This window comes from Geotrypetes seraphini, chromosome 2 (genome assembly GCF_902459505.1).
Source record: "Geotrypetes seraphini chromosome 2, aGeoSer1.1, whole genome shotgun sequence".
Taxonomy (NCBI): domain Eukaryota; kingdom Metazoa; phylum Chordata; class Amphibia; order Gymnophiona; family Dermophiidae; genus Geotrypetes; species Geotrypetes seraphini.
The window spans coordinates 355,572,489-355,598,737 of NC_047085.1; the positions used below are offsets into that span (position 1 = coordinate 355,572,489).

Genomic DNA, 26,249 nt, shown 5'->3' on the forward strand with positions numbered 1-26,249 from the left:
TTTTCACTCTTTTCTTTCCAGCGTCAACCCTGTCTCTTCAATCCAGCATCTGCCCATTCCATCCACTGTCCGTCCCTTCCAGAAACTGTCTGTCTCCCCCTGCCATCTCTCCTCTAGACCTTTGGCATCCATCATCTTCCCTCGGTTCCATCATGGTCTTGCATCTTTCTCCTTTCATCTCTCTTTCCCTCCCCCTTCTCATTTCCTCCGCTCAGATCTATCTCTGTCTCCTTCCCCATTCTCTGGCATCTCTCTCTCCTCTCTCTCTTCCCTTTCCTTCTCTGGTCTTCCTTCTTTATTTTTTGCCTCCGTCTAAATTAAATTCTTTCTTACTATGCAGTCATCAGTTTCCCTCTTTTCACTGTGTCTACCCACAGCATGCCACCCCTTTCCTTAACCCCTCCACTATCTCACTAACTCTATCTTTTTCTCCCATCCAGCATATGTCCTTTTTCTTTATCCCTCCTTCCATCCAGTATGTGTTCTTTTTCTCCACTTCCATTCAGCGTTTGTTCTTCCTTCTCCCAACTTCCATCATCTGCCCTCTTCTCTCTCCCTACTTCCATCATCTGCCCCTTCTCCCCACTTCCATCATCTGCCCTCTTCTCTCTCCCCACTTCTATCATCTGCCCCTTCTCCCCACTTCCATCATCTGCCTCTCTTCTCTCTCCCCCTTCTCTCCACTTCCAACATCTGCCCTCTTCTCTCTCCCCCTTCTCTCCACTTCCATCATCTGCCCTCTTCTCTCTCCCCCTTCTCTCCACTTCCATCATCTGCCCTCTTCTCTCTCCCCCTTCTCTCCACTTCCATTACCTGCCCTCTTCTCTCTCCCCCTTCTCTCCACTTCCATCATCTGCCCTCTTCCCTCTTCTCTCTCCCCACTTCCATCATCTGCCCCTTCTCCCCACTTCCATCATCTGCCCTCTTCTCTATCCCCCTTCTCCCCACTTCCATCATCTGCCCCTACAATTTTCGAAACGAAAAAAAAGTTGGACATATCTTTCGAAAATATATCTTAAGCTCTTTTTAACTTTGGACAACTTGCGAGATGGACGTAAACGGACTTAGACGTCCCTTTCGATTATGCCCCTCCACGTATGTTAAACCTGTAACCCGTTCTGGGCTCTTTGGGGACAACAAGGGGTAAAGAAGAAACTTAGGAATACTTCCCAAAAATGGCAGATGGTAAAACATGCCTGGTCCTTTTTCAAGGACATGGTGAGCGAGGCGCAAAATCTATATATCCCCAGATTCAGAAAAGGGTGCAACAAGAGTCGAATAAAAGACCCGGCGTGGATAACTAAAATAGTGAAGGAAACGATAAGCAATAAGAAAAATTCATTCAGAAAATGGAAAAGGGACAAAACTGAGGTAAACTGGAGAGAGCACAGGAAGTATCAAAAAGAATGTCACCGTGTGGTTCGAAAAGCCAAAAGAGAGTATGAAGAGAGACTAGCCAGGGAAGCATGAAATTTCAAATCATTCTTTAGATATGTTAAAGGGAAACAGCCGGCTAGGGAGGAGGTGGGACCACTGGATGACGTAGACAGGAAGGGAGCGGTGAAGGAAGAGAAAGAGGTCGCAGAAAGACTTAACATGTTCTTTTCATCTGTATTCACAAATGAAGACACAACCAACATACTGGAACCTGAGCAATTCTTCAATGGAAATCAAGCACAAAAGTTAACATCCATAGAAGTGAGCCTTGATGATGTGCGCAGACAGATAGAAAAACTAAAAACTGACAAATCCCCGGGTTCGGATGGAATCCATCCAAGGGTGCTGAAGGAACTAAAGGAGGAAATAGCGGAACTACTACAGCAAATTTGCAACCTATCTCTGAAAACAGGTGTGATTCTGGAGGATTGGAAGATAGCCAACGTTATGCCCATCTTTAAAAAGGGATCAAGAGGAGACCCGGGAAACTACAGACCGGTTAGTCTGACATCTGTTCCGGGGAAAATGGCGGAAGCACTAATAAAAGAAAAAATTGATGACCATTTTGAAAAACACGAACTTCTGATAACCAGCCAACATGGTTTCTGCAGGGGGAGATCGTGTCTGACCAACTTATTGCACTTCTTCGAGGGAATTAACAAACAGATGGACAAAGGAGACCCCATAGACATCATATACCTAGATTTCCAGAAAGCCTTTGACAAGGTGCCTCATGAACGTCTACTCCGGAAACTGAAGAACCATGGGGTGGACGGAGACGTGCATAGATGGATCAGAAACTGGTTAGCGGGTAGGAAACAGAGGGTAGGGGTGAAGGGACACTACTCAGACTGGAGGAAGGTCACGAGTGGTGTTCCGCAGGGCTCAGGGCTCGGGCCGCTGCTATTTAATATATTCATAAATGATCTAGAAACAGGAACAAAGAGTGAGATAATAAAATTTGCGGACGACACCAAACTATTTAGTGGAGCTCGGACAAAGGAGGACTGTGAAAAATTGCAAAGGGACTTGGACAAATTGGGGGAATGGGCAGAGAGATGGCAGATGAAGTTCAATGTTGAGACATGTAAAGTATTGCATGTGGGAATCAGAAACCCGAGGCACAGCTATACGATGGGAGGGATGTTATTGAATGAGAGTACCCAAGAAAGGGACTTGGGGGTAATGGTGGACATGATTGGCGCAATGCGCCACAGCCTCTAGGAAAGCAAACAGAATGCTGGGTATCATTGAAGGGTATTACGACCAGGACGAAGGAAGTCATCATGCCGCTGTATCGTGCAATGGTACGGCCGCATCTGGAGTACTGTGTCCAGTACTGGTCGCCGTACCTCAAGAAAGACATGGCGGTACTTGAGGGAGTACAAAGAAGAGCAACCAAACTGATAAAGGGAATGGAAAATCTCCCATATACCGACAGATTGAAGCAGTTGGGACTTTTCTCCCTGGAGAAGCGAAGACTTAGAGGAGACATGATAGAAACCTTCAAGATCCTGAAGGGCATAGAAAAAATAGACAGGGGCAGATTTTTCAAATTAAGGGGCGCCACAAGTACAAGGGGGCACTCGGAGAAATTGAAAGGGGACAGGTTTAGAACAAACGCTAGGAAGTTCTTTTTCACTCAGAGGGTGGTGGATATATGGAACGCGCTTCCAGAGGCTGTTGTAGACAAGAAAACATTATATGGTTTCAAAGAAGGTTTGGATAGATTCCTAGAAGAAAAAGGGATTGGGGGGTATAGATAGGTATAGACCATTGCTCAGGCAATGGGCCTGATGGGCCGCCGCGGGTGCGGACCGCTGAGCAGGATGGACCTATGGTCTGCCTCAGCGGAGGCAACTTCTTATGTTCTTATGTTCTTATGACAATAAAGCCGACGGCACAGTGCGCAGCGGCCGCCAAGAGAGCGAATAAAATGCTGGGGATAATCAAGAAGGGTATTACAACAAGAATGAAAGAAGTTATCCTGCCGCTGTACCGGGCAATGGTGCGTCCGCATCTTGAGTACTGCGTCCAGTATTGGTCACCATACCTTAAGAAGGATCTGGTGTTACTCGAGAGAGTTCAGAGGAGAGCGACACAACTGATTAAGGGGATGGAAAGCCTTTCATACGCTGAGAGATTGGAGAAACTGGGTCTCTTTTCCCTGGAGAAGAGAAGACTTAGAGGGGATATGATAGAGACTTACAAGATCATGAAGGGCATAGAGAGAGTAGAGAGGGATAGATTCTTCAAACTTTCAGAACATAAAAAACAAGAGGGCATTCGGAAAAGTTGAAAGGGGACAGATTCAAAACGAATGCTAGGAAGTTCTTCTTTACCCAACGTGTGGTGGACACCTGGAATGCGCTTCCAGAGGACGTTATAGGGCAGCGAACGGTACTGGGGTTTAAGAAAGGATTGGACAATTTCCTGCTGGAAAAGGGGATAGAGGGGTATAGATAAAAGATTACTGCACAGGTCCTGGACCTGATGGGCCGCCGCGTGAGCGGACTGCTGGGCGCGATGGACCTCAGGTCTGACCCAGCGGAGGCATTTCTTATGTTCTTAACAGGATAGAAATCGAAATAAATAAATAATCTTGTTATACCGCTTGTTCATTTTACTGGTCCAAGCGGTTTACAAAATACAATCAAGTATTTAAAAGGAAAAGAAAAAAGAAAAGAACTCCATTGTTAAATAGGATAGACCTAACCCACACAAGCAGCACGCATACAAGAAAGCATTCACTCCTAAATAAAATAATATCATATTAAGATTTCACAGGAATGCTGACTGAAGATCCAAAACATTTAGAAGATATGAGTGATTTCTGATTGGATCTGGCAAGGAACAAGGTCAAAGACTTTAGCAAGGGCAGTTTCCATGGAATGGAATAGATGAAAGCCCGATTGAAGTGGGTTAAGAATAGCTTGAGATGAAAGCAAGTCCAGGCAACGGCAGTAAACAGCTTGGATAAGAAGGGGAGGAGGGAGATATGGCGATAGTTGGAGGGGCATGTGGGGTCTCGTGAGGGATTTTTGAGGAGAGGTGTAACTACAGCAAGTCACTATAACAGTCCTAAAGCCAAGAGGCATCCACCTGGTTCCTTCCAGGACCCTGTATCAAGAGCTGAAAATTTAGTTAGCAGGCACTGTTCTTATTATGAAAGCTCCCTCGCCACCTCAGGTGCTGTGAACTCTTCCTTTGTGGTATCTCCAAGTCCATCTACCATAGGGTGGAGAATAGAACCAAACCAGGGATCCATCACAGGGTATCTGACAGATGGGAATAACTAGTGAGATAGCATACTTACTTGTAGCAGGAATTCTCCAAGGACAGCAAGCAGAGTCACATATGGACAACGTCGTCCACGGAGTCCGGCACGGACATGCGCCAAAGTGTTACTGTCACTCCAAAACCCCAGCACCAGCCACACTGCGCGTGAGCCCTCCCACAGGGCCTTCAGTTCAGTCCAAAAGATAAGAAGACTATCTGCCTGCTGTCGTCGAACACCTGCTACAGGTGAGTAACTATGCTTTCTCAGAGGACAAGCAGGCAGTATATTCTCACATATGGAACTTCAAAGCTACATCTCTGTATCTCAAAAGGTATGAACAAAAATGTTCTTTCGACAAAATTTAAGAATAACTCAAATATCACATTTACCCCCTCTTCTATTAAACTGCGCTAGCAGTTTTTAGCTAAATGGCCCAAGCTGCTCCCGACGCTCATAGGAACTCTGAGCGTCGGGAGCAGCGCGGGCCATTCAGCGCGGCTCCCTGCGCTAGAAAACTGCTAGCGCAGTTTAACAGAAGAGGCCTTTAATTTTGGATGTTTTCTGAAGGATTGGGAGGGTGAACTAATGACTGCCATATGCTTTTGTCTTAATTTTTTCCAATTTATGCCTTTAAGGTTTTTCTCTTGTATGCCTATGTGATCAGTATATCAATAAAACACAAAAAATTATCTTCCTCTGGATGAACAATATCAAAATAGAAAGTATTAGAGGGGAAACAATGTACAAAAATAAAACCGAACAAGGTTCAAACAAGGCAATTGGCAACACAAATAAAAGAACTTGGCCTCCGCCGGCTGTGTCTGAATTTCTCATTTTTTCTTTACTAAGTATGGAAAGCGGGAAGAAGGCATCAGATCGCAGTGCAGATTAAACAGAGCTAGAAGGAAAGGAAAATAAACTTACAAGGTTTCAAGGCAATAAATTGTTTGGTCTGGGTCTTGACTCTGTTAATGTCACTTGCTGAAAGTCAGGAAATTAGTCTGAACAAGGATCTTTATGTCATTAATACTGGGTCCCAGAGTTTCAATCAGCTCCTGACATGTGTCTAGACTGCTTTTTGAAAGAACAGCTACAACTAAGTTAAAACAAAAAAAGAACTATTTTAATGTTTTGGCAAGTATTTGATAAAATAATTCCTCCACATTGCACTTCAGAATAATTTTTCAATTGAAGTGCATTGCTCAGAAGACTTTCCCCCTTCCCCCAATACATTCTTACCTAGACCTTCCTCCAATAATGCACCTTCCCACCACCTGACCTTCAACCCCTAATCCATCCAATCTCCCTCCCCCCGATACACTCACTCATTCCACCCCACAGACACGTTATCTCTCCATTATATTCATTTACTGACCATCTCTTAATGCAACTCATCTTCTGCAACTCAAACTCTAATGCATGTTGAAGATGAAAGGGAATAGAGGGCTGAGGAAGAAATGAGATGGGGAATGGGAGAGAAGACAGAAATTTGATAGCTAAAAAAGTAAAAAGAGGAGAAGAAGGGTAAGAAAGGTAAGAAAGAGGTAGTAAAAAGCTAGAAAGGAATGATCAATATGTCAGAGGCAGGTGTAATAAGGGAATAGACAGGAGAGAGGACAAAAGACAAATGGATAGCAGCTGTTTGAAGGAGAATTAGCAGGCAACAGGAAAGCAGAAAAGAGAAACTGAAACCAACATGATGGAAAAATAAAACATCCAAAGGTATAAGAAAAACATTTTATTTTAAATGTTTTAAATCAAATATGGATAATAATTTGCAAAAATATTGTTTACATTTTGACAAATAAGCTTGCAGAATTTGCTAATTTTGTTCACAGAATTTTGAATTTTTTTTGTGCAGAATTCCACCAGGAATAAAATATGAAACAAGAGACCAAAGATCAATAATAGCAATATAAAGGCAAAAAAATGAGCTCAAAATCTCAAGAAATCAAACTATACTAGATAAATAGAAAGTGAAATACAAGGTATCAGAAATGTGCATTTCCAAAGGCTAAAAATAAATAGAACCAAGAGAGGCTGTTAAATAAATCTATATCCACATAGCACAACCTCAAGAGTATAGGATAACAAGTCCAAGTGTTACTCTTAAGGGAGAAAAGACCTCAGTGTCTAATAGGGAAAATTAAAGCAACCCATATAGACAGGCTAGTTGCAAATATCACTTGCAGCCAGCAGACACATCCTCGGTCAAAAACTCCCAAAAAGTTGAGGACACAATTTCACAGTGAATTTCAACAGTCTTAATTCTAAGTCTCAAAAAGTTTTCAAAAAAACACTTATCTGAAAATTGTTGTCTTCTCAATCAAATTGCAAACACAAGAACTTGATCCTGGAGCTTGGAAGCAGGAGAAAATCACTCCATAGGAGACAAACTCAGAGCATAGCAGCTACTAAATATCACCACTAGCATAATCCAACAGGGTTCCCTGTTTCGCTGGTGCGCTTCTTCAGGGATTTGAGCATCGATTCACCCGCTTCAATTTCTGTCAGAAATTTTCTTGACAGAAATTGAAGCGGGTGAATCGATGCTCAAATCCCTGAAGAAGCGCACCAGCGAAACAGGGAACCCTGTTGGATTATGCTAGTGGTGATATTTAGTAGCTGCTATGCTCTGAGTTTGTCTCCTATGGAGTGATTTTCTCCTGCTTCCAAGCTCCAGGATCAAGTTCTTGTGTTTGCAATTTGATTGAGAAGACAACAATTTTCAGATAAGTGTTTTTTTGAAAACTTTTTGAGACTTAGAATTAAGACTGTTGAAATTCACTGTGAAATTGTATCCTCAACTTTTTGGGAGTTTTTGACCGAGGATGTGTCTGCTGGCTGCAAGTGATATTTGCAACTAGCCTGTCTATATGGGTTGCTTTGATTTTCCCTATTAGACACTGAGGTCTTTTCTCCCTTAAGAGTAACACTTGGACTTGTTATCCTATACTCTTGAGGTTGTGCTATGTGGATATACATTTCCAAAGGCTGACATATTCCATCCCCCTCCCTTTACAAAATTGTAGCATATGAGTGTCAGAGCTGTTACCACTGCGGCTGACACTAAAAACTGCGCTACAGTTTTGTATAAAGGAGGGTTAGTAAATTCAGAATAAAATTCTTTTTTCTACCTTTGTTGTTTTGAGGATTTTATTTTGCATTCTAGTGTCTCTCTCCAGCTTTTCTCTGGGGTTTTATTCCAGTTGTTGCAGGATCTCCTGTCCATTTGACATGTCTTCTTTCTTCTTGTCCACCCTCCATATTTCTTGTGTCCCTATCTGTCATCTCCAACATCTCCCCTCTATGTCCTTCTTCCTTTCCTCAAAATGGAAAAACCAACAGAAACTGCAGGCAATGTACAAGAAGCAGGCAAGATTTACTGTACCAAATTAAAATTTTTTGAGGCGCTTCACTTCTGGCAGTGACCCTTAGTGAATTGAACACAAAGGCATTTGTTGTTACCCTTATTCTTTGCGGTATATCTTATACCTTATTTACCATGGACCCCTGACGAAAGTGTATTGTCCGAAACACGGATCGTGTCGGGTCCCTTGGTTGGTAAAAAGGTTTTTATATTACTGCATTTTAATTTGGTACAATAAATCCTGCCTGCATCTTGTACATTGCCTACAGTTTCTGTTGGTTTTTCCGTTTTGGTGATTTTTTACTGCAGCTTCAGTTGGATTTTTCTGTTGTTCTTCTTCCTTTCCTCCCCATATTCAGAATCTGCCCTCATAGTCACTCTCTCCCTCTTGTGATCAGTATTGTCTCTATGCTCCCTCTACACCCAGCATCTTCTCTGTGTCCTTTCCTCTTCCCTTCTGCACCCCCCCACCCGAGCTAATATTTCTCCCTTTCTATTCCTTGCTCTCACCTGCAATAGTTTTTGGAGCTGAAAGGCATATGCAGCACTGTACATTTTGACATTTATAAATGGTCCCTGCTCGGAAGAGTTTACAATCTAACTTGGACAGGCAGACATGACATATAGGGTGGGGATGCAGAACCCAAGGTGAGAGAAGTTAGGAATCGAAAGCACTCTCGAAGAGGTGGGCTTTTAACTGGGCCTTGAACACTGCCAAAGACAGAGCCCGCCATTGAGATTCAGGCAGCTTGTTCCAAGCATATGGTGCAGCAAGGTAGAAGGGACAGAGTCTGGAGTTGGCAGAGAAAGGCAAAGATAGGAGGGACTTACCAGCTAAGCGGAGCTCACGGGAAGGGGGGGAGGAAACACAGGGGGAGATAAGTGAAGAGAGATAGTGAGGGGCAGCCGAGTGAGTGCATTTGTAAGTCTGTAAGAGGAGTTTGAATCCTCTCTTCCCTTCTTTTTCCTTGATCCAATCTCTCTTTCCTTCTCCACTACCCCTTGATCCAGCCTCACTCTCTCCAAGTTTCAAGTTTATTAATAAATTTGATAAATCGCCTATTAGAATCACTAAGCGATATACAAAATTAAAATAGAACATAATAAAAAGAAACAAACATTTAACAATGTATTTTCATCAAAAACAAACATGAATTGGGAGGGAAAGGATAAAAGTTACAATTATCAATTTAGGGTAGAAGAAATGGAAAGAACACAAGGGCAAGGGGAAGTTAAACCACAGCATAATTTGGAATCTCACTAAACATTTAAATATTAAAGGCGTCTTTAAATAAATAAGATTTTAAAAGTTTTTTGAATGTTATAACGTCTTTTTCGATTCTAATGTATTGTGGCAGGGCGTTCCACCATTGAGGTCCCGTCACAGAGAATATGTCAGCTCTTCTTGTACCAATAATTTTCAGAGAGGGAACTGTGAGGAGGTTTTGACCAGAAGAGCGTAGTGAGCGTTGAGAATTGTGGGGTATTAATAGTCTAGATATAAATTGAGGTTCGTCGAAGGCTAAAGTTTTAAAGATGAGCAGTATTATTTTAAAAGTGATTCTATGACCAATTGGAAGCCAGTGAGCATCTATTAACAATGGTGATACATGATCGTATTTTCTAGCATTATATATTAATTTAATGGCAGTGTTTTGTATCAACTGAAGTCTCCTTTTTTCTTTCTGTGTAATGTTAAGGAGAAGTGCGTTACAGTAGTAGAGTTTTGCTATGATTAACGAATGAATTAATACTTTGATAGAATTTGAGCTCAGAAATTTGGCGATCGAACGGATCATACGTAGTTTGAAAAAGCAATTTTTAACAGTGAGAGAAATATGATCGTGGTAGAGCAATTTGTCGTCGATTACTACTCCAAGGATTTTAACTGTGGAGACTAGATTTAGTGGAATATTATTGAGGGTGAATGAATTTATCAGAGTTATGTCTTTTCTCCAGGTGAATAACATTAATTTAGTCTTATTTATGTTGAGAGCCAGTTTGTTTATATTAAGCCAGTTTTGTATTATTTCCAGTTCCACCTTCTGTTCCTGTATGCCCCAGGTCTATCAGCACCTCTCCCTCTCTCTCTCTCAGCCCAGCAGCACCTCTTGCTCTAAGCCCCTCCCCCACCCCAAACCAGGTCCAGGAACATAGAAAAATGAAGACAGATAAAGACCGTATGGTCTATCCAGTCTGCCCATTCATGCCATCTACTCTCCCTTTCACTCCTTTAGAGATCCTATGTACTTGTTCCAAGCTTTCTTGAATTCAGATACAGTTTTTGGCTCAACCGAGAGGCTGTTCCACAAATTCACCACCCTTTCTGTGAAGAAGTATTTCCTCAGGTTACTTCTAAATCTGTTCCCTTTCACCTTCATCTTATACCCCCTATTCCAGATTTTCTTTTCAATCGACTTGAGACTCTCCTCATACGCATTTATTCCACACAGCTATTTAAATGTGTCTATCAAACCTCCCCGAACCTCACTTTCTTCCAAAGTACACATTGTGAGATTAATTCTGTCCCTTTATGCTTTATGATGAAGACCAGTGAGCATTTTAGTAGCTGTCCTCTGGACTGACACCATCCTGTACAGCAGGGATGTCAAAGACCCTCCTTGAGGGCCGCAATCCAGTCAGGTTTTCAGGATTTCCACGATGAATATGCATTGAAAGCAGTGCATGCAAATAGATCTCTTGCATATTCATTGGGGAAATCCTGAAAATCCAACTGGATTGCGGCCCTCAAGGAGGGACTTTGAGACCCCTGCTGCACTATGCTTGGAACAAGCTGCCTGAATCCCTACGGTGAGCTCCATCTCAGGCAGTGTTCAAGGCTCATTTAAAAGCCCATCTCTTTGAGAGTGCTTTTGACTCCTAACGCCTCTCACCTTGGGCTCTGCATCCCCAACCCTACAGTATATGTCATGTCTTGTCTATCCAAGTTAGATTGTAAGTTCTTCCGAGCAGGGAGTCTATAAATGTCAAAATGTACAGCATTGCATACGCCTTTCAAGCACTATATAAGTGGTAGTAGTAGTAGAAAAAATAAGAGGCAGGGGGTGAAGAGAGGAAGAGGGATTCTAAGCACATGCCTTAACTTTAACTCCTGGACATGCTGCTTGGCTGAGGTAAGCCAACTACTTTTTGCTTAAATACTGTGAGCCCTGTTCTAGGGTAACAAGACTCAGGGTTTGTGAACCAATAAAAAACTTTTGTTGCACCTTCAGTTTGTGCCCAAGCTGTGTATGCACAGGTTTTACCTCAAGAACCCGCTCAGGCTCTTTTACTTACACTTACATCAGACTTTCCTCTATTTCTGTTACATAACTGAATTCATATGAACCTATATGATCTTTACGTTCTTCTCAACAACACTTATTGACAGGAGCCTTTAATCATCAACTTTGTTTTAAGTCAATTCGCTCTTCAGTATTTAGTGTATTAGGCTATGGAGCTCCCTTTCACTTGATATAAGACTTGAATCTTCATATCAAAAATTCAGTCAAGATTAAAAAGCTACCACTTTAAGAAATCTGAAGAAACTTAATTACATTCATAAGATTTCTGAAAGTAATAGATTTTTAAAATCTTGATAACAACTAAAGTTACTTGAGTCTTTAAATGTTGGATACCACAATGGATCTTCTTGACTTGTAGTAAACTTGAGGTTTTCTTTCTTTCTTTTAATTTACAATTTTATTTTAACCCCTCTCTCTTAGATGATTATGATATTTTATATTGAAAATTCCTTTCTGATTGTTTTATAATATGATCTTGTATTTGTTATGCTTTGTGTGTTTTTGAAAGTGTTTGTCAGAGTTCTAATAAAAAAATACAGAAGAAAAAAACCAGAAACAGAAATGTGATTTTTTTTTTTTAAGGTCAAGCACTGAAGGCCGTCTGTAGATGGGAGAGGAGGAATGGTGACCTAGGTGCCCTCTTTACACAACATACAAAAGGAATTTTGCAAATCAAAAAGATGACAGTTGACCACCTTCTTTGATTCAGATTTCCAATTGTCAGGTTTGAACTGTTGTAAGCAGTTTTGACTGGTATTTGAAACGATTCTACACAAAAAATTTGCAGCTATTTCAAAATGAGAAGAACATTTCAAGTTAAGAAGAGAATGAAGGAAATTAAAGATTAAAAAAACCAACAACACAGAAAGCTTAGAAACTTGTTGCCCAGATTTTGCTTGGGATGAAAAACAACAGCAAAAAACAGCTGCAATGGCACTTTCCTTTTTTTTTTTTTTTTTGTGGGGGGGACTTTTCTTTTGTGTCTGCCAGGGGCCACCAGAGCACGGGCCTTTGGCATTTTGGAGTTTAGTTTCTTGGCTTCTGTTTGTTTCTTGGGATGGGGGGGGGGATTTTGTACGGGTGGATCTTGCTGCTGGGGGGGGGTTTGGGGGCTGGGGGATTGCTACTCTTGTTTTACCTTCACAACGCGTTGACTTTTGTATTGTTGGCAGTTCTTTCTTTGACGTTGCTGTCTTTGTTGTTTGTTATTCCTACTAATAAAAAAGATTTGAACATAAAAGAAAGGATGAAGAAAGATGTTTGTTTGAACTGTGTAGCATACTACACAAGCCAATTTTTTTTTTTTTTGAACCAGGTAATGTCAAGCATAGGCTAACTTTATAGAACGTATTGTGTGAAAAGAAAAGAGCTTTTGGTCTAGAAATGCATTTTCTTCCTAGTATTCATTCTCTTTCTCTCATAAATGGTGCTGAATTACTTCTTGGGGCTTAAAGCACTAACTTTTTATATTCTTCAGTCTTAAATACCTCTCTGCTGAAATAAAAGTCCTTCCTTACATCTGTTCCACATTTATGGCTATTCTTTATGCTAGTACTCTGCTAAGCTCCGAGCTGAGATATATAACTGGATTACAGACTCATTTGTCCCTCTTGAATATGTTTCATTTTTCCAACATCCTGGGATCTGCTTTTTCAAATCATTTGGGCTTTTTAGTTTTAGTCCCGCAATTTCCACCTGCCCTTTTCAAGCTTTTGGCTTCTACTGAACTTTCGCACCATGAACTTTTTACTCACCTTTTCCTCCCTGTTTTTATATCCCTGAACCAATTTAGCACAGCCATGGTAGTAGCTACAGCCACTGACCAGAGTCACAGATACAGCTCCCACCACAACTGGGCTGATATGGATTCAGAGTCACTGGGTGTTATTGTATTCCATTATGGTTGAAACTCCCTTTCTCTTGCAAAAACCTGGACATGATACCTCCACCAGGGAAAGGAAAAAGGGAAGAAGAAACCTGGGAAATGAATCTAAGTCTCCTAAACTGCGTAGTCCCCAGCAGCATTTGCCAGAGATCATTTCAATCTAGTAGGCTGTCTAATTAAGCTTTCCTAGAACTGTTATGTTACTTTTTTTTAAAATATAATACAGTAAGTTTATACGGGGGTTGATTTTTTAAAGGGGGTTTAATCAGACAGGAAAGGCTCCTTCCTGGTTAAACCCCACTGACCTAGCCAGGAGCTCATATTCATCAGCAATTAACTGAATAGTATCACTGAATGTCTTCACTAACCAGTTAGGGTTAGGTTAGAAGTGGGCCATGGTAGAATTAGGGCAGAGCAGCAACTTAGCCAATTATCAGCTAAGTGACCATATAAAGTTAAGACAGCAAAACAGCCATCTTAAATGTTATGTGGCGGCCAAAAAAGCAAACAGGATGCTAGGAATGATTAAAAAAGGAATGGTTAACAAAAATAAGAATGTTATAATGCCCCTGTATTGCTCCATGGTGTGACCTCATCTGGAGTACTGCATTCAATTCTGGTCTCCTAGAAAAAGTTCAAAGAGCGACCAAGATGTTAAAGGGGATGGAACGCCACTCGTATGAGGAAAGACTAAAACAGTTAGGGCTTTTCAGCTTGGAAAAGAGACAGCTGAGGGGAGATATGATTGAAGTCTACAAAATCCTGAGAGGAGTAGAACGGGTACAAGTGGATCGATTTTTCACTCCCTCAAAAATGACAAAGACTAGGGGACACTCGATGAAGTTACAGGGAAATACTTTGAAAACCAATAAGAGGAAAAAAATTTTCACTCAGAGAATAGTTAAGCTGTGGAAAGCATTGCCAGAGGTTGTGGTAAGAGTAGATAGTGTAGCTGGTTTTAAGAAAAGTTTGGACAAGTTCCTGGAGGAAAAGTCCATAGTCTGTTATTGAGAGGGACATGGAGAAAGCCATTGCTTGCCCTGGATCAGTAGCACGGAATACTTCTACTCCTTGGGTTTTAGCCAGGTACTAGTGACCTGGATTGGCCACCGTGAGAACGGGCTACTGGGCTTGATGGACCATTGGTTTGACCCAGTAATGCTATTCTTATGAGTTAATCATGAGTAGGCACTGGTCAGAATATCAGCTAGTGCCCAGCTCCCTTCTGGCCAAATAGTAGGAGGCGTTGATCTGCAAGTGTTCAAGCAATGCAGATAACGAACATAAGAACTGCCATACTGGGACAGACCAAGGTCAATCAAGCCCAGCATCCTGTTTGCAACCCCAAGTTCCAAGTACCTAGCTAGATCCCAAGTAATAAAACAGATTTTATGCTGCTTATCCTAGGAATAAGCAGTGGATTTCCCCAAGCCATCTCAATAATGGCCTATGGACTTGTATTTTAGGAAATTATCCAAACCTTTTTTAAACCCCACCAAGCTAACTGATATCACCACATTCTCCAGCAACGAATTCCACTTGGAGCTGAGGGTTTCAATGTATCCTCAACAATATCACCTAGATCCTTTTCCCAGGCAGTGACTCCTAACACTAAATACATCAACCATCATAAGAACATAAGAATAGCCTTACTGAGTCAGACCAATGATCCATCAAGCCCAGTAGCCCGTTCTCACAGTGGCCAATTCTACTCCTAGTACTGGCCAAAACCCAAGGTGTAGCAATATTCCATGCTACCAATACAGGGCAAGCAGTGGCTTCTCCCATGTCTTTCTCAATAACAGACTATGGACTTTTCCTCCAGGAAATTGTCCAAACCTTTCTTAAAACCAGCTACACTATCTACTCTTACCACAACCTCTGGCAATGTGTTCCACAGCTTAACTATTATCTGAGTGAAAAAATATTTCCTTCTATTGGTTTTAAAAGTATTTCCCTGTAACTTCATTAAGTGTCCTCTAGTCTTTGTAATTTCTGACGGAGTGAAAAATCGATCCACTTGTACACGTTCTGCTCCACTCAGGTTTTTGTAGACTTTATCTTACTAAGCTACTAAAGCACACTAATCTATATTTCTGTGCAGCATCAATTAAGGAGTCAATATTCAGCCCACAGTGTGGGGCATGTGTGGCTTCTGGCATTGATTATCTGGATATGTGTATTGACCGGAAATTAACTGATACAGATGAAGAACAGACCAAATATATTAACCAGTTAAAGCAGTAGGCAATTTACTGAGAACAGAAGAGATAAAACCAGTGCCCAATGTGGCCACATTTCAGGAGCAAATGACTAGAGGGAGCCAAAGGGACACTCTTCCTTTTAGAACTAACAAAAATGGCAACTAGCCAAAGAAGTCACAGCAATGCTCCACACAGCTTCGTTCGTAATTTGACTGGTTGCCATTTTTGTTAGTTTAGAGCAGGGGTCTCCAAAGTCCCTCCTCGAGGGCCGAATCCAGTCAGGTTTTCGGGATTTCCCCAATGAATATGCATGAGATCTATGTGCATGCACTGCTTTCAATGCATATTCATTGGGGAAATCCCGAAAACCTGACTGGATTCGGCCCTCGAGGAGGGACTTTGGAGACCCCTGGTTTAGAGGGAAGTGTGTCACTTTGGTTTCCTCTATAGTAATTCGCTCCTGAGGTTTGCATCAGGGATCAGCCAATGAGAACAATGCAATTAAACAAACTTCGGTGATCAGAATCGGTCCTTAAGCCAGAGCGCAGAAAGCAATTTCAAAGTCCTTTCTTTAGCAGGAAAGTGAAGTAGCACAGGACTCTGAGATTGCTTTCTGTGCTCTGGCTTAAGGACTGATTCTGATCCCTGAAGTTTGGTAACTGCATTTTGTTCATTGGCTGATCCCTGAAACATGGCTCATGTTAGGTCAATAAAAACAAGTCCCGGATATGGCAGTACTTGAGGGAGTCCAGAGAAGAGCGACTAAACTGATAAAGGGTATGGAAAACGTCTCATATGCGGACAGGTTGAAAAAGCTGGGGCTATTCTCCCTGGAAAAGCGGAGACTAGAGGAGACATGATAGGACCCTTCAAAATCCTGAAGGGCATAGAAAAGGTAGACAGGGACAGATTCTTCACACTGTGGGGAACCACAAGTACAAGGGGGCACTCGGAGAAATTAAAAGGGGGCAGGTTTAGAACAAACGCTAGGAAGTTCTTTTTTACCCAGAGGGTGGTGGACACGTGGAACGCGCTTCCGGAGGCCGTGATAGGCCAGAGCACGTTACAGGGCTTCAAAGAAGGTTTGGATAGGTTCCTAGACGATAAGGGGATTGAGGGGTACAGTTAGGAGTTGAGGTAGGTTATAGGAATAGTCAGGGACCACTGCACAGGTGATAGGCCTGAAGGGCCGCCGCGGGAGCGGACCGCTGGGCGGGATGGACCTCTGGTCTGACCCAGCGGAGGCAAATTCTTATGTTCATTGAGTTCCTTTGTACTTTTTTGTTTTTTGCTATATTGAGCTAGAGTTTAACCAATCCCAGGAGCAAGGAGGGGAAGAAATGCAGAAAAGTAGTCACATTATAAGATGGTTAAGCTGAAGCAAGTCACTGATTCTTCACATCTATCCTTGGAAATGTTTCTTCTTTCAAACTGTCACAGCTATTCCTATCTCCCAATTGTTACATAACACAGTTATCTGCAGCCCTTTTCATTTTTAAACAGTCGAATGTGGACAGTATCATCTGAAAACACCAGCAAATAATAGCTACCAAATTTATGCATACATTGCCATTTGATCGTTTTCTATGAAATGGGATATAGTGTTTTAAGATTATCAATTAATGTTGCTCTCTGTTTTGAGGATTTTGCTCCAAAATGGGTCTATGGTGGGTGAAATATGGGGCTCCTTTTACGAAGGTGCGCTAGGGTTTTTAGCGCACGCACAAAATTACCGCACGCTATAGCACGTGGTAGCCAAAAGTCTACCGCCTCCTAAAAAGGAGGCAGTATTGGCTAGCGCGCTCAGGAATTTAACGCGCGCTATTGTACGCGTTAAGGCCCTAGCACACCTTTGTAAAAGGAGCCCATAGTATAGTCTACGGTGAAGGATGATTGTTTTCAGACTGAACTTTCATCATGTTTAAAGGAAATTATAACACAAATCATCATCTGTGGACAGAGGTGTGTGCTCAGAAGACTGTGTGAGGAGATACTTCAGTTGGAAGGATGAAATATCTTTGACTGCGTTACCAGATTTGTTGGGAATTGGTTATATGAAGAATAACAGGGCCAAAATAAGGTATAATACAAGTTAAACCAAACAAACATTTGCAAAGTCCATGAGTATTTCTTAAAATGTTTTATCAGCTTTGAAAATCACAACCAAGTACAATATTAAACTTATACAGAAAGTTCAATACTAACAGCAAAATTTCAAAGGAAAGTTAAAATAATCTTGCAGAAACTCTTAAGCCCACAAAACGAGGATCTATATAAAAAGGATTCAAGAAATATTCTTTTTTTCCCAATTTTTTATTCATTTTTATAACTTACATCAAGTGCATCAAAAAGTAACAACATTTTAACCTAAATACATCACTTGAAATCCTACAATTCTTCATATTAAATAGAATTTATCCCTTTCCCTCCCAACCCTTCAATATCTCATAACACATATACCATATACAGGGCCGGATTTAGATGAAAAGAGGCCCTAGGCTATTCCACTTATGAGGCCCTTTCACCTCCCATTTTTAAGTTTATAAATTACATGAGAGATAATAAAATACATCATTACTGTGATATATATCAATATGTTAAATGAAACATGTTGTTATTGGTATAAAAAATGTGACATGGATCTTGAGGCCCTAGGCTGAAGCCTAGTTAGCCTATAGGAAAATCCGGCCCTGACCATATAATAAAGTCTTTCCTTCCGTTCAAAGCAAATAATGAAAATCCACCCCTCTCCCCATTATTTCATTTGTACTAATCAGGGAAAATGATACTTATTCATTGCAATAATTTGTTAATGGCCCCCACACATCTTGAAATTTATTAAAATTCCCCTTCTGAATAGCTAACGCTCTTTCCATTTTGTAAATATGACACACTGAATTCCACCAAAAACTGAAGTTCAATCTATTCGAATTTTTCCAATTACATGTTATTTGTTGTATGGCGACTTCTGTTAAAATAAGTAAAAGTTTATTATTTTTGGAAGATATTTGGCTCTTAGCCCTCATAGACATGCCAAATAATACTGTATCATACGATAATGCCACATGATTTTCACAAGGCTCAAAAATCTTATGATGAGAGCAAAATACCACGGTAGTAGATGATTCAGGTGGGACCGATGGTATCTCCACAGGGTGGTGCTTGGTAGCATAAGAACAGAATAGCCATACTGGGGCATACCGATGGGCCATTTAGCCCAGTATCTTGCTTCCAGAAGTGGCCAATCCAGGTCACAATTACACAGCAGAATCCCAAGTAGTAGCAAGATTCCATGCTTCCAATCCAAGGCACTGCTGTGGCTTTTCCCATTTCTATCTCCGTAGCAGTACAGGGACCAATGGATCAACCTCTTTTCCAATGATAACAGATGCAATTTCACCTTCCCTAGTTTTTAAAGTCCCTTGCGGAGGCTTCATTTGACTTCATGAAAAAGAATCCTGGCCCGCACCTCCCAGCTTGGTCACGGTGATGGAAGGGTCGAGAGGTTTCCCAGGATTCCAGAAGTGGATCTTTGGTGCCTAAAGTTTCCTTAGATGCTGATTCTGGTTCTGCTGCCACTGGGATAACTAGTTTAGTGGTAATGCCTTTACCTATAGCAGCCTCTGTGCCAAATGGAAGCTACTCTTAAATCTACCCTCTCACTGCTGTTAATCTAACCATGCTCTAGTTAGTCCAATAAAAAATGCATCACTCGGATTCTTTTTATTACATATTATCTTTAAGAGTGGACTAACATGGCTGCTACACCATTTCTCTCAGTTCTGTAACAAAACTATTCTGAAACCATCTAGTCATGATGTCCTGTTTCAAGAACTGGATACCGGACTGGCTAAACTTGAGTCGCAGATGTCAACACCACGCTCTGTTATGGCATCTAATGTTTCAAGATAGTTTATGAATGTATTCTCAGATGAAGGCACCTGAAAATAATAATGCAATCTGAGGTTGTTAAATTTTCCTAAAATTCAGTATCAGTCTGCACTCATATTTACTTCACAAATCTCCTCTGTAGTTAAAAGCTCATTTTTACAAGCTTTGTGATATTCATTCCATTAGATCATTACTGTTATTCTATTGCAGTTTTCGGAAATTAATTAAGACCACTTTGTTCGATAAGTTTATTACTTAGTGAGTTTTATTACTGAAATTCTATTTTACAAATATTTGTATTTTTTACTGTATTATTGTATTTCGCTGATTGTCCAGCTCTTTTAGTGTAAACCGCCTAGAACTTTTAAGTATGGCGGTATAAAAGAATAAAGTTATTATTATTATTATTACATCCTTTGACACGTAGGGACCCATAATCAAAAAACATAGATGTCCAAAAGCATCCTAAATCAACACTTGGGGCTCCTTTTATGAAGGTGCGCGAGCGTTTTTAGCGTATGCACCAGATTAGCGCAAGCTAGCCGAAAAACTACCACCTGCTCAAGAGGAGGCGGTAGTGACTAGCGCACGGGGCATCTTAGCGTGCGCTATTCCGCACGTTAAGGCCCTAACGCACCTTCATAAAAGGAGCCCTTGGACTCGAGGAAAGCAGCTTTAAATTTCCTTCTAACACAAGAAGGGAACGCTTTTGTCTTACTGGACCCAATTCAGTTAGACATATTTCGTTCTTAAAAGTCTTTAAACTGGGTAGCTACGGGGGCTTGTAATTTACATCACATTACATTTATTGACTTCTATTCTGCGTTAACCTTTCAGTTCTAGGCAGATTACAACAACAAATATCTGGCCAGGTCCAGAAAATTACATTTTCAGTCTAGTACATAGCTTTGACATAATTCCTAAATAATATGGTCTGACAACATCTGCATCCAGTCTTGCGGCTTGGAAGGTCAGCAGGCCTTCTAGCAGTTTTTGTCTCTTTGCTCTCTTAATTTGAGAGTAGGTAAAGGGATTCAGGACTCTCCTTGGTCTCATGACTTCTTTAATGGTATTTGGGTTCAAGTGTATTCATAATTACAATGTTTGATTTTCTGGTTAAGATCTTTCAGGACAGACTTTATCCATGTTTTCCACTGAATGAACATATAAACCGATTTACATATTTCATTTTTTAAAGCATTTATCTGCTTTCTCATAACATCAGGTATCTTTTGAATAGCTGTTGTCCATGGAAATTCTAAAGCAGGGGTAGGGAACTCCAGTCCTCGAGAGCCATATTCCAGTCGGGTTTTCAGGATTTCCCCAATGAATATGCTTTGAAAGCAGTGCATACAAATAGATCTCATGCATATTCATTGGGGAAATCCTGAAAACCCGACTGGAATACGGTTCTCGAGGACCGGTGTTCCCTACCCCTGTTCTAAAGTATCCAATTCTACACGCAAAAGTATCCAAGACCACACGCAAAAAAAACCAACGGGTCCCTTTTACTAAACTGTGTTAAGCACTAACACGCACTTAGGGCTAGATGCACTAAACATACCAACTGGATTGCTGTTGGCCGATTCTCCAGCAGCGAGCAATGCGCTATCAAGTTTGCAAGCAATGATTTGCACGAAGGTGCAAATCATTTGCATGCAAACACGACCGATCAATCATTCAGTGAACGGCTTACACACGTGCAGAGCCCTAACAGCAGTGAAAGGGGAAGCAGCCTGCTGTCACGGCTTCTTTTTTTTTAATGGCACAGATGTTGTGTGTGTGTTACACATGCACAATCTGTCCCATTAAAAAAAAAAGTCCCCCCGTACTATGCCTCTCCACACCAGGCACCCCTGAGCCACCATCCCCCTGAACCCCCAAAAAATGGATGCCCAATTCCTCATGCCATGCAGAACACCCCCGAGTCACTGCCCCCTCAAACCCCCCCAAAAATGGCAGGCACCCCCAAGTCACTACCAGGTACCCCCGAGCCACTGCCCCCTCGAACCCCCCGCACTCCTGCCACCGGACGCCCCATCCCCACTCCCTTCCCCAAACCTCCCCCATACCTTTTTAAAAATTTGGAAGCAGGAAGCCCACTCTGAAGCTCCTGCTTCAGGCTGCCAGTCCTAAATGACAGACCTTCCCCTCTCCAGTGCATCATGTGATGCACAGAGAGGGGCCAAAGGCCCTGATTGGTTAATTCACCAAGGCCCCTCTCTGTCTTGAGTTAATCAGACCTTAGGCACTTCCCTCAGTATCCAGGATACTGCGGGAGGAGCCTAAAGCTGTGATTAATCAAGCCAATTGGTCGAGCCAATCAAGGTCTTAGGCTCCTCCCTCAGTTTCCTGCCCCTCCCCGTGCATCACATTATGCATCAGGGAGGGGAAGGCATGTCATTTAGGACTGGCAGACTGAAGCAGGAGCCTCAGAGTGGGCTTCCAACTTTTTAAAAAGGTACGGGTGGTTTGTTGTTTTATTTTTCTGTACAGTGTATACTGAAAACGCTCTGTTTGTTTGGACTTTCTCGTTTAATAAACTGTTTTGGGATAAAAAAAAAAAAAGTACGGGGAGGTTCGGGGGGGAGGGCATCCGGTGGCAGGACGGATAGGAAAATGGCCAATCAAGGGGAAAAACACATGGTGGGCTGTTTTATGAATCGGGTCGGTAAAAGCGATTGTCGCTAAAGCTGTGAATGCAGGGATAGCGACGATCGCTGACTTTAACGTGTGTGAATATAGCTTAACGCAAGACATGGTAAAACATTAGGCATTAATTTTTGCCATTTGTATGTGTAAACTGTATGACATTTATTTAGTTTGGGGAAAGAGCTTATATGAGGAGCAAAGAATGGGCATGGAAGCACTATTCAGCCAGCACCTAGACAGAATTGAGCAAAAGCTGAATTTACAACCATACTATAAGTGAGCTTAGCGTATGGGAAAGTCCTACTTTAGGAACAAAGGAAAAAAAACTGCTGGACTAGGTGCACTAGCGTTTTTAGCACACGCACAAGATTAGCGCGCGCTAGCCGAAAAATTACCGCCTGCTTAAAAAGGAGGCGGTAGCGGCTAGCGTGCATGGCAATTTAGTGCGTGCTGTTCTGAGCGTTAAGCCCCTAACGCACCTTTGTAAAAGGAGCCCCAAGTCTTTAATGAACACACATTAAAAATGAACATAAAACAGTGGGAAGGGGTAAAACGCGGACCTCGCGGATCTGACGGACCTCGCGGATCTAAACCCGCACGTCCTTAAAATTCTGAGGTCCGTGCAGCTTGTAGTTAGTTTCTGGCTCTGTCAGACCTCGGTGACAATTTAGTGTTGACGGATCCGTCTCCCGTCTCAGCATAGGGAGGGAAAAGTATTAGGATCCGTCAGCGCTACAATGTCACCCAGGTCTGTCGGAGCCAGAGACTAGTGCTGGAGCGGCTCTAAAACGAATCCTTTAAACTGGTTTCCTGCAGCCCCAGTAAATCAGCTCCGACAGACCTCGATGACATTGTAGCGCTGACGGATCCTAATACTTTTCCCTCCCTATGCTGAGACGGGAGATGGATCCGTCAGCACTAAATTGTCACTGAGGTCTGTCAGAGCCAGAAACTAACTACAAGCGGCACGGACCTCAGAATTTTAAGGACGTGCGGGTTTAGATACGCGAGGTCCGTCAGGTCCGTGAGGTCCGCGTTTTACCCCTTTCCTAAAACAGTTTGTATCCAAGGTATCCAAGGTTAGAGAACTCGGACGCAACATGGTCCATGTTTCGAAGAAACATTCCTTCCTCAGGAGTCCAAAAAAATATGTCATGTACTGGGGAACTTTATGGATAACAACTGGAGACAGCGATGTCTTGAACAGCTATGCAAGCTGGGTGAGCTCCTTCGCAGTGCGGGTGCAAAAGTGAAAGTGAAAGTCCCACTTTAGAACACACTAAGACCTTTTACCAGTACATCCAATATTTTGCATACATAAGTTTTTCAATGTATTTTCCCTTTTGCAGGCTTCAGAGAATTAGATTAAAAGCTTAAGTAAAAGATGCAATATTGTAAAACTGAAGAAAAAAGTTGACCTATGGTTGTTTTGCATTTCTTTTCCATCTGTTTTTACTTAAAACTTAAACTTCTAACCATGCACTTTTGGAGAAAAGCTTCCAGGGCACAATTTATAAATTGCTGTTATCTGCACAGGAACCTCCCCAGGGCTCTGAAATACTAGCTCTGAAGTAAATGAAGACAGAAGCAGAGCAAACACAGAAGGATGGCGTGTGCATTTTTAAATGGCAGTGATCGGACAGTCTGGAATATTTCTTCAACTACTGAATAATGTCAAAAGTATTTTGGTCAAAAATTATCTTTCTGAAAATTATCTGCTCAATTTTATTCAACAAATGAAAACGTGATACCAGAATTTGGAAGTGAGAGAAAAATACTTATCGTGACTATGGGACCCTTTTATTAAGCTGTATTAAGATGATAAAAATGGCTTAATGCAGGATGTGCTAAAGCCTTCTGATTAGTTTTGCCATTTTACATACTAAGGTCTAGATTCTATATATGGCACAAAGAGAAACGTACCTAGTGCTATTCTGTAAACTGTGCCTATAGTTAGGTGTGGTTTGTAGAATACGTGTACCGTGAACCTTCATCTCCTTCCTTCATTCTTGGTGATTTTATCATTCACACTAATAATCCCTCTGACTCTTAATAATAATAATAACTTCATTTTTCTATACCGCCAACACCCAAAAAGTTCTAGGCGGTTCACAAAATAAAAAGGACTGAACATTCCAGTGATGATACAAAGCACACAAAAAGGCAGTACATTATTTCAATAATGAAAAATACAGTATGAAACTATAACATAGTCATCAATCAAGTAACAAATTTTTTGAACAAATAGGTCTTATGCTTCTCCCCCTCCATCTCCCAAATCTGACATCTCTCCTTCCCTCCTTTACCCTATCCCTGAGTCTATCTTTCTCTCCTTTCCTCACTTGAGTGTAACATCTTTTCCTTCTCCCAATCCCTCCCCCCAAGTCCAATATCTCTCCCTTTCTGCCTTCTACCCCTTCCCCAAATCTGACATATTTCAGGAAGGGCCATTTTTCTGCTCCCCTCCCCTCCAATCCAATATCTACAAGCAGCACTGTTGAAGGAGCAGAATCTTGCTGCCAGCCAGCCTATCTGCTGGTCAGCTCTCTCTGCACACCCCTTTCTGGCATCTAATCCTTTCACCCTTCTTCCCACAAGTGGCATTTTCATATCCTCCCCCCCTTCCCGTATCTACCTTTAATTTGTTGCAACAGTTGCTGGCAGCGATAGCGATTCACAGAGCAACCCTACCAGCAGACCCGGCGTCTTCTCTCCACTACAGCCCACCCCAGCGGAAACAGGAAGTTGCCAGAGAGGGTGGGCATAGTGGAGAGAAGACGTCGGGAGTGGTGGAGGGGTAGCTCTGTGAATTGCTACCGCCGCCCAAAACATTTTTAACAAATTAAAGCTAGGGGGGTGGGGGTGGGGGGGAACAGAATGGAAAAAATGTTGATTGCGGGGAAAGGATTAGATGCTGGGAAGGGGTGCGGCAGAGAGAGCCAACCAGCAGATAGGCTGACTGGCAGCAAGATGCCGTTCCCTCAACAGTGCCGCTTAAAGCCGCCGCTTCAGTTGGCCTCATTATAATAATAATAATAATAATAGTAATAATAATAATAATTTATTTCTTGTATACCACTATATCAGAAGTTCGATGCGGTTCACAACAAAAAATACATATAGTCATTATCTAAAATGCAGAATAAACAGTCAATATCTAAATATAATAAAAACAGTCAATAAAATAATACATCTGATAAAATTGATAAAAGTTAAGACAATAAAGAAGTTAAGATATAAAAATTGATAAGAATTCCTGATAGATTGAGCAATGGCGAAACTAAGAGGAAACATGTCAAACAAGCGTGTTTTTAGTGATTTTCTAAAATCTAAATAAGAAGTGGCCTCTAGTATTAATTTTCCAAGCCATGTATTCAGTTTGGCGGCCTGGAATGACAGAATTCCATCAAAAAAACTTCTTGTATTGGCATGATTTAAAAGAAGGGTAATTGAATAGGTTTATTCTGCGAGTACTTTTATTAAAACTATTCAAGGAAAACTGAGAGGCAAGGTAATCAGGTAGCATCCCAAAAACTGCTTTGTAACCGATGCAGGAAAATTTGAACAGAACTCTAGACTCCACTAGCAGCCAATGTTATTGATAGTAAGGGGTAACGTGTTCCCATTTTTTTTTTTTTTAGCAAAAAACAACCTTAGAAAAATTTAACATTTATCCCGTTTAGGACCTCAGCAATGCAGTGCAGACTGTGAGAAGGTTTCATTCACAGACTTAATTGCACTAGAGTCTTCATCAGTCTATTTTTTAAATACAGTGGTACCTTGGATTACGAGCATAATCCATTCCAGGAGCATGCTCGTAATCCAAAATGTTCGTATATCAAAGCAAGTTTCCCCATAGGAAGTAAGGGAAACTTGCTTTGATATGTTCCCACCCCAAACCTTCCCCCCCCCACACGAGATCCGGCATTGCTCCCCCCCCCCCCGCGAACGAGCACCCTCCCCCCCCCGCGAACGGGCACCCCCCCGCCGCCATCATGCACCCCCCCGCCGTCATCGGGCACCCCCCCCCGCCGCCACCTGAGATCCCCCAACCCACCCGAACTCTCTTCTTACTTCCCTCCGCATCGGTATCGCCGGCATCAGCATGTCCTGTGCCCGAAAATCTGCTTCCTGTGCCAGGCCTTGAGCATGTGCGTCTTGCAAAACACTCGCAAACCGGTGCACTCGTAAACCGAGGTACCACTGTAGTTTTATTATTTTCTAT

General features: G+C 41.9%; 1 protein-coding gene across 5 annotated transcripts in view; it reads right to left on the reverse strand.

The window, feature by feature from the left end:
* TNS3 (tensin 3) overlaps nt 1–26,249 on the reverse strand; it is a 776,331-nt gene that overhangs the window by 544,260 nt on the left and 205,822 nt on the right. The window lies entirely within an intron of this gene.